Source organism: Rhamphochromis sp. 'chilingali' (genome assembly GCF_963969265.1).
Source record: "Rhamphochromis sp. 'chilingali' genome assembly, chromosome: 5".
NCBI classification, from domain to species: domain Eukaryota; kingdom Metazoa; phylum Chordata; class Actinopteri; order Cichliformes; family Cichlidae; genus Rhamphochromis; species Rhamphochromis sp. 'chilingali'.
Window position 1 is genome coordinate 8326497 of NC_137932.1, and position 8896 is coordinate 8335392.

Here is an 8896-nt window from a genome sequence, read left to right on the forward strand (position 1 = left end):
TCACACAGGCCTGGAGACTGGTCGTCGTGAGGGAAACGTGTACCAGTTAGCGAGCGGTTACTGACAGAAACTGTGAAATCAACTCCTAAAGTCACAGTCACCAGGCCTAAAAACAGATCAGTGAACCCCAAGCAACGACCAGTCTTGAGGGAAAAGCGTGAATTGTGGTAGATGCTGGAGATTACTGGCAGTCACTGGCTATGACATATATGTTGCTACTCGCAAAACATCCTTATGACCCTATTGTTTGCTAGCAGGTTTCATGGTCATCTACAGTCTGTGTGAAAGATGCTGACTTGTCTGCAAACACTCACTAAATTCTTGCCTAGCAGAAGTGAAACTGGAAAGAAATGGAACGCAAACTTGAAAGCAACCATTCGCCAACCCTAACTGGTTGGTTTGCCATCAGGTTTAAACAGCACACTACTGCACAGAGATTACCACACAGAGGCACAATAAGCTACATTTTAGTAAAAGGAGTTTAGTAAACTGCATAAAGGATGTGGCTGCTCCAGTTTCAAAGTAACTATAAAAAGAGAATGACCGTGTAAAGAAAGCTTTGACGTCATGCATCATATCTTGCTTGGTGTCAGATCTCTCCATCACTGTCATAAGTGTGTCTCAGTTAAGCTGAGAGAAAAATTAACACAAAAGTCTAAATAAAGAACGTAGTTAGCATAAGGACTGATAGCCTGCCCAATATTAAATAAAACTCCAGCATCAAATATAAACTATTTCATTTTATTTTTAGAAATATTAAAGTCTGAGAAGTCTTTCCCTATTGGTAGTGGTATTGTGTACAAGATGTTATCTCCCTAAACCAGGCAGGAGGGTCCTTCCATATTTATGATGCCCATTTATATTTGTACATGTGCATCTGTGCGTGTCCATGTCATTATGCATTATGTGCTGAGATCTGAGAGTTCTGTCACGGAACCGTGGGGGCATATGAGAGCATCATGGTGCCCAATGTGCTCCCCTTCAATGCCTTATAGTGTGGCAGTAGTTTAGTAGGACACGCCTGCACGCTGTCTGACTCTGTAAAGGGCTCATCAGGGTATGACATTATTGCTCAATGTGCGCACGAGTAGCCTTTCTCTAGCCCCATATGGACTGGCCCACTGGCCTACTGTACACTGTTGCTAGGTAGAAATTGTTCATTGATATAAGAGACAGATTTAAAGCTGCTGTTTAAAAGGGATCTGCAAGAGTCTACACATTGATCATTGCAATGATCTTGTATCTTGGGGGGAACATGTCAGCATGCCTTCACTCGGCTTGTATATTTTGTTTCTGAAGGAAAGTCAGGTGGAAGAATAGAGGCCAGAGAGACACATTTAATGAATGTTAAAACAGCTTTTTTTTTGTGGCAAAGAGCGTGACAATGAAGGTCTTTTGAATCATTAAAACATATTTCTAAGCAGCCACTCTGGATTTCACTGCAAGAACAAGAATTGCACATGCATTGCTGGTGCTGCTGCACGTGTGTGTGTGTGCCTTTAATTCCATGACCCACTTTTCACAGCTGGGGCTGGCTGGCAGAGAGTGCTAGTGCACGCTGCCTTGAATAATTGGGACTGCAAGGTGAATGTGAGGAGAATAGTTAAAGACAGGAGCTCCCTCCCTGCCAGTCAGCCTGCCCGGTTCAGTCAACTGGCTGCACACCAGCAAATCTCACAGCAGCACGGTGCTCACAAGTTGCTGTTGGTCACGGCGTTTTACGATATTAACGCTGATGTGAAAGGAAGACAGCTGTTTGACACAAACAGGGAAATTGTATGGATGTATGAAATTAAACGACACCAGCAGGAGGATGTGTCATTTCGGCGAGCTGTTGCCAGATTGTGTTTTCTGAGGAGTGCATTTCAAGTCGTACAACAGAATACAGTGCAGTATATCTCCTGCTGTAAAGACCCTCCTGTAGTCTTCCCATCCCCCTCTTCCCATTTGCCATTCTCTCTGTTGATCATATAATTTCCTCTACCTTTCTTTCTTCTTCACTACGTTCCCCCTCCCCTTTCTTCTCTGTGGATTCGGTAGTCTTTCATGCAAACATTTCACAAAGAAAAGAAGGGGAAAATATTATGAATATAAAAAGATAGATATCCCTGGGTGCAGTGGAGCAAGAGATGGGAGATGGAGTGACACAATTCTCCACAGCTTGAAGATAGATCCCATCGTGTACCCACTGCTGTGGAACCTAACAGCACCATCAGAGAAATGCTGGTGCAGGGAGTAACGCCGCTGCAGCCTGTTCATTCATTCACATGACAGGCAATTCAGTCATACAGCATCATTTATTCCACCGAATGGGAGTACGAAAATGGGGGTTGATTTTTTCTTCTGTTGCCCTCATGACTCTCTGTCATCCTTTGCACACTAGACCAGCATTCTGTGCAAAGAGGGCACAGCATGCAGGTTTCTCTTGTTGTCATCACCGTGATTAACTGATGCACAGTAACCCTGTTAAAAAGAAGAAATGCATGAAGAGGCTTAGATAGTGATGTCTCAATCTGAGTAACTTTTGGATGCTTACTGAATATTTTATTCTTCTTCAACAGTAAGTACAACCAAATCTCTGAGAACAACCTCCTTTCTGCACTTTATAAATACTATATGACACACATGCATGTGTTCCACTTACACAGTCTGCACATGTGTGCGTGGTAAATCCTGCAATGCATGTTATGGGAAAACTCTTTAATTTCGCTACACCACGTCCATTCGACTTTCCACTCCAATAAAATGTTACAACTCTTGTTGTTTAAGCATAAAAAATGTGAGTGTGCACAAACGCACACAGACTTTGTTTGAAATATTAATTTTGTGCATTGTGACTACTATTACTACTACTATGGCTCAAGGCAAATACAGAGAGCTGATTTGGCTGAATGAGTATGACCTGCTGTTGTACATGTGCACCAGTTTTACTAAGAATAGGTTCAAAATACATTAGCTGGTATAGATGAGATTAGTATAAAGAAAAAAATAGTATCCACTGTATGTTAGGGAATGGCAGGAGAGTCATCATCCATTTTCTAACTGCTAAATGAAGATGCATCTTTGGTTGGAGGAAGCTGGAGTGCCGAAAGGAAAACCCCCCAAGTGTAGCCAGCAAGAGGTTCAAACTCAAAACCATGCATCAATGCAACAGTGCTAATAACTACACCACTGTAATGCTTACACAATATTTTTTAGAAGAAATACCAATGCAACAGTCTGAAATACTTAAAAAAGTACTGAAAAGTAGTTAAAATTCAATATACATACAGAAGCATTATCAGTCAGACATAATGGATGAAGTTGAAGTTCTTGCAACCTTCCCATCCCTTATTTCTTGCTTTACACTTCCCACTTTGGCCTACAGGTCAAATGAGAAATTCATACAGCGTTTTGTTGGTTTGTCTTCTCGATCACATTTTTTCAGATTACACGCAAGAGCAGTTTTGTTGTGATTCAGTATTTTGCCCAAGTATATTTAAAAAAAATAAACACAGTTTCCAAAGTGGCCAATTTGTATATCTGAGTATATTTTACATTTAAGGTTTACAGCTGTGTTAAAGATGCAATATCTAAATATATCTAACATAGAAAAAGTGGTGTTAACTGCAACGAATGCTTTTGCAGGAAAGACATTTAAAAATAATCACCAGCCACTTTATTATATTCATCTTTTCGACTGCTCATTAACCCAAATATCTGATCAGCCCATCACATGGCAGCAACCAAATGCATTTAGATATGTTGACATGATCAATATGACCTGCTGAAGTTCAAATCAAGCTGTCAGAATGAGGAAGAAAGGTGATATAAGAGACTTTCAATACGGCATGGTTGGTGATGCCAGAGAGGCTGGTCTGGGTATTTCAGAAACTGTTAATCTTTTGGGATTTTCCCACACATCCGTCTCAGAGAAAGGTCCAAAAAAGAGAAAACATCCAGTGAGCAGACGTTCTGAAGAAGCGGAAGTTTTGCCAGAGGTCAGAGTAACTGACCAAACTGCTTGGAGCTGATAGGAAGGCAACAGCAGCTCAAATAAGCACTCATCACAACCAAAGCATTCAGAAGAACATCTCTAACACTTCATTACAAGCAGAAATAGTTGCGTTAAAAATACTCTGATAAAACTTAAAATACTGAGTCAACACCTTTACTTGAGTAAAAAAAAAGTACAGGATTTGAAATGTACTCATAGTATCAACGTAAAAAGTAGCTATTTGGACTATGTTTCTATGATGTAACTTAGCTAACTGAACATCACTGTCAATAAAATAATATTAAGAGTATACTTAATATAATTAACTGTAACTCTGAATGAATGTACGTGACTTGACGTCGAACACAAGCAGAGAAACAGGGAATAAAACAATTTTAAAAAACACTCTGTTTGAGCTGTCTTATGAGTTATCGTTCCCTCCATTCAGGTTCAAATTAGTTTGATGTCTGTTATGTGAAATAACGCCTCTTGAATTCATTAAACCTAAAAAAAAAATGAGCCTGTTTTGAAAAGGAATGATGATTCTCAGTTTCTGCTGCAGCATGCATACTCAAATGACCTCCACAGTCACAGATATCGATTCACATCATGAATGTGCAGCTAACAAATCTGCAACAACTGTGTGATGCTATCAGGTCAATATGAACCAAAATCTGTGAGGAATGTGTCCACCACCATGTTGAATCTGTGCTATGAAGAATTAAGGCAGTTCTGGAGCTAAAAGGAAGTCAAACTTGTTACTTACAATGACATTGTAAGTGTATACTCCTCTGTAGAATGATGAGAGTGAAAATGTTATTGTGCATTAATAATAACTTAGCAGACAGACTCTCATGATGTCTGACATAATTATGGAGATCATTTATGCTCATTTGTGCATCTTCTGCAATTCATAAGAACATATACCGCTAGATATTATCATCGTGGAGGAGTATTATGAATATTTAATGATAAACACTGCTGTTATAAACACAGTATAGACAATACTTCTGCGACTACCCAGGGGATTAACTCAAGGATTTAGATTTAATAGCACTATTTAGAAGCCATATGTCTGCTGGCCTGTTTGTGCATGAACTACTTGTTTTTTTAGGCTTGTTTTCTTTGTTGTGATTGGCCCTTTCATTCAGAGGGCTGGGATTGGTCAGCTGTAAAAGTTCTCATAAACATATGAGAACACAACCCCTCCCACCCCCCACCCACCCCGTGAACGTGTGTGTGTGCGCGCACACTCAGGCAGGCCAAGTCTATTTAGACAACATGGGGGGAATCCTGGTGGGTGATCTGTCTATCCACAGGAGGGAGGACAGATCATTCTTCATGATACCATCTGTTTCTAGTGAATTATGTAGAGATAGAGACACATAAAGAGGTTATTTTCATTAAGCAAACCAGGTAGAATACATGCTTAGTGCATCATTACAAGTGCACAAATAACAGCAATAGCATTTAATCTGAAAGAGCAATATTAGGAAAAACAATCAAAGTAAAATATTTAATCAAAGGGAAAAAAATAAGATTGACCCACATTTCCTCATAATTCAGACAGTGGCCAACAAACAACAGTATAGTTGTCCCACGGCAAGTTAAAGCAGCAGAGCTACTTAAACCTGCTTAAACTTGTTTGGCAAGTGTCATAAATAGTTTATTACTATATAGAGATGGTCCTGTCTCTCTGCCCACTTCTACAAAAGTAATGAGAATAAAGTGACTGAAGAAAAAGCAGCGCCAGACACAAAGAAGCAGATGGTGACTTAAAAGTCACAAGAGCCAAAAGTGAAAAAAAAAAAAAACAAGTCAAAGGTAACACTGATATCTGAGTAGAAGTAATTAATGGTTAATCATGTGCTTTCATGTCAGTTATAAAACTCCAGCAATGTCAAAGTATATTCCAAGAAAACATCAATTACACTGCTACAGTAATGTGCTTTGTTGCAAAGCACATTAACGTCACTATCCTCTACAAAGATCTGCAAAAGGCATGAGTTAAAAATCTAGGAGTGCAAGGAGTGCACACACACGCACACAGAGACACACACACGCACACACACACAGACATAGACACACACACTAATTTGTGCACCTGTAAAGGCTTCCCATGGCATACATGCCATGGTTCTGCCATGGTAAATATCTTACATTGTTACCATCTGGGTAACACGTTTTGAAAATATTATAGTAGAAACCAATAAAACATTATTAAATAGTGTCATTTGCTAAGGTTTGAGAAGTTTATACATTTAAAGATGCAAAACCTGTATGCATGTCGTGGTCCTAATATCGGTTGGCTTTGTTGATCCCGTTTGTGTTTTGAGTGTAACAGCCCTCTCCCTTGGCCAGTTCCCGCTGTGTTTTTCCCCATGTGTCCCTGTGAGTTGTCTTGCAAGTTCCTGGTAGGCGGGGTTAATCAGTGCAACTGAAAGCCCCTGACCAGTCTCCTTGAAGCATTTAAGAGCTGACTGTTTCAGCTCTTCTCCATTCAGGGAGACAATTCATTGTGTTATTTGTTCGGTTAGCTTTGGCCTGATTGTTTTATATTTTATTCTATACAACATTAGGCATTCTTAGCATTCAGTAACCCATCCAGATACTGATACACCAAGAACACTGATTAGCAAACCTCATGGAGTACTACAGTTTTCTACTTTATTTGGTTAATAATTTTGTATGCTTTGGTCCAAGTGGTGTCTCTTTTATTATTTGTCATGACCCTCAGGCTGGACTCTGATACTAAGTTCTTCATTTCCTCATGCCAACTGTACTGCCCTGTCTCAGTTTTCAGGGGGTTTTTTTTTTTTTTGGTTACTTCCTGTCATTAATGTTAAAGTGCTTATTCCCCATGGAAGTGCATCAGTGCCTATGGAACTGGCAACTTGCACATCTGAAAGGGCGCTATGAAAGCTGCAAAGTATACGCAGGTCCAGACGATGTCTTTTTCAGGGAAGGCTTTGCATATAAGAACAGTAGAAGAGTCTGGCTGCTAAAATTACTTGCCTGCAATCATAAAATGAAAATAGTGCATTTTCTCAGTTTAAATAGTTAATGTGTTGTCTATGTTCTGTTGTAAATAAAATATGGATTTGTGAGATATTCAGTTTACTGCATTCTGTTTTTATTTACATTTTTAAAAAGTTCGTTAAGGTTTGTAAGAGCCTTTCCTGGGACAAAGACTGCTTTCTATAAACATTGTATAAGTCGATTCTCACTTAAGTAAAGAAATGTTTATACATTATGTATTATCTGTGTTAAACAGGTAAATACATGCCACATAAAGTAGTTGTTTCAAGCACAACCAAGGAGCTATATGACATCATAGCCCCTCTCTGTGATAATGGATTTCCTGTCTGACACTTTACAACCAACAGGTTTCAAACAATAACCTTTGAAAAAAAAATCACAGCAGTGCTACAAACAAGAAAATAATTATGGGAGCTGTGTGAAAATTCACAGCTAAGCTATGAGTGTCCATTGCTAATCTGTTAAGTTTTTTGTAGGTTGTGATGTGTTACTATCCTCAACACAGGAGCATTTCTCTGCCAACTGGTTTGAAATAAACTTATGCAGCTTTTGCATTGTTTACCTCATAACATCCCAGATTCTCAGCACTTCGTAGAAGTGCAACACTGACTTCACCTGTACTCAGAACTGCAGTTACCAGTATCTCATTATTTAGTGACTCATTCGGTTGTAAATACAAATGGAAAAGTAGCACAGTGTTGTGGCATGATGACTAATTCAAAGGAGCTTGGGTTAAGTGAAGTTGTCCTTGTCAAAGGACCATCAAAAACATATATCGTCACTATAAGTCAAACCGTTCTGTCAAATGTTGAACATTCAAGGTCCGTGTAAGGACTTGTGTGTGCTAGTTTCACTGGGTTACACAATTTTAATTAGGCAAAGTCAATTTTGAAACGTAAACAAAAGCAGTAGATGACGTGTTTTTCAGATTTTATGTTGACTGTCGCTTATGTGGCAGAAAATAAAGAAATATCAAAAACCATGGGTCTTTATGGGTCTTCTGTTTGTTCTGGATTGTTGATTCTTCTGCTTAAATCAAATTTATTAATCAAGAAAGTGATCTGACTCCCACCCTGATGTTACTGGCTCTATATCCACACACAAACGCACAGGACTACAAATGAATCAAAATGGCAGGCAAAAGCTTGTCCTCTGCATTAATCGGTTCCTCGATCTACTTATTTCCCAGCAGCCACCCTTAGCTGATTACAGCCGTGGATGAAGAGCCATGAGAATTAATCAACAGAGGATCAGCATCTCTAAGTGTGAACGTCTAGAATGAACCAGTCACTTCAAATCTTGTCCACATTTAGGTCACGCAGACATACGTACCCAATCCTTTATGTCCCTCGCTCTTTAGGGAAGCGGCATGCATGTGAATGAGCAACCAGAGTCCTTTTTCTATGTAGTGAGAATCTGAAGGTTAAACAATTTGAGGTGCTTTTGTCATACACATGTGAACACAGTCAAACACACATGACCCTGAACACCACCCATACTGGCTTTTCAGGTCTCTGAGAAAAGCAGGACACAAGCTAAATAAATCAGACATCATGACTTAAACAGTAATTTAAGAGATGCATGTGGTGCCTTTGTGTGGTAGACTGAAAACAAAAACCGGCTGTTGAGCGTCTTGGGTCAAACCTTTTGGATAAATATAGCTACCAGATAGCTGGAAAGAATGATGCTGCAGTGTGTGTTTATATGTCTGTCTGTCAGTATGTGATTATACCTATAGGCTAATGTGCCCCCCCAGCCGCGCCCCCTCCACATCTCCTCCAACAGAGAAACTGCCAAACAGCTGGTTGCCATGGTTGCTGTTTTCTGCGCACCAATCAGCAGGCACTTTACTGAGGGTCCAGAGAGGGGGCTAAGCCGGCA

The 8896-nt window shown here is 39.7% G+C and overlaps 1 long non-coding RNA gene across 1 annotated transcript; it reads right to left on the reverse strand.

Moving 5' to 3' along the window:
- Positions 1 to 1515: 1515 nt before the first annotated feature.
- On the reverse strand, positions 1516 to 6330 carry LOC308397239. Its single transcript, XR_013971709.1, has 3 exons — positions 6253 to 6330; positions 3271 to 3361; positions 1516 to 2463 (listed from the first exon to the last, which is right to left on the reverse strand). It is a non-coding gene; the product is annotated as an uncharacterized lncRNA (long non-coding RNA).
- Positions 6331 to 8896: the final 2566 nt, after the last annotated feature.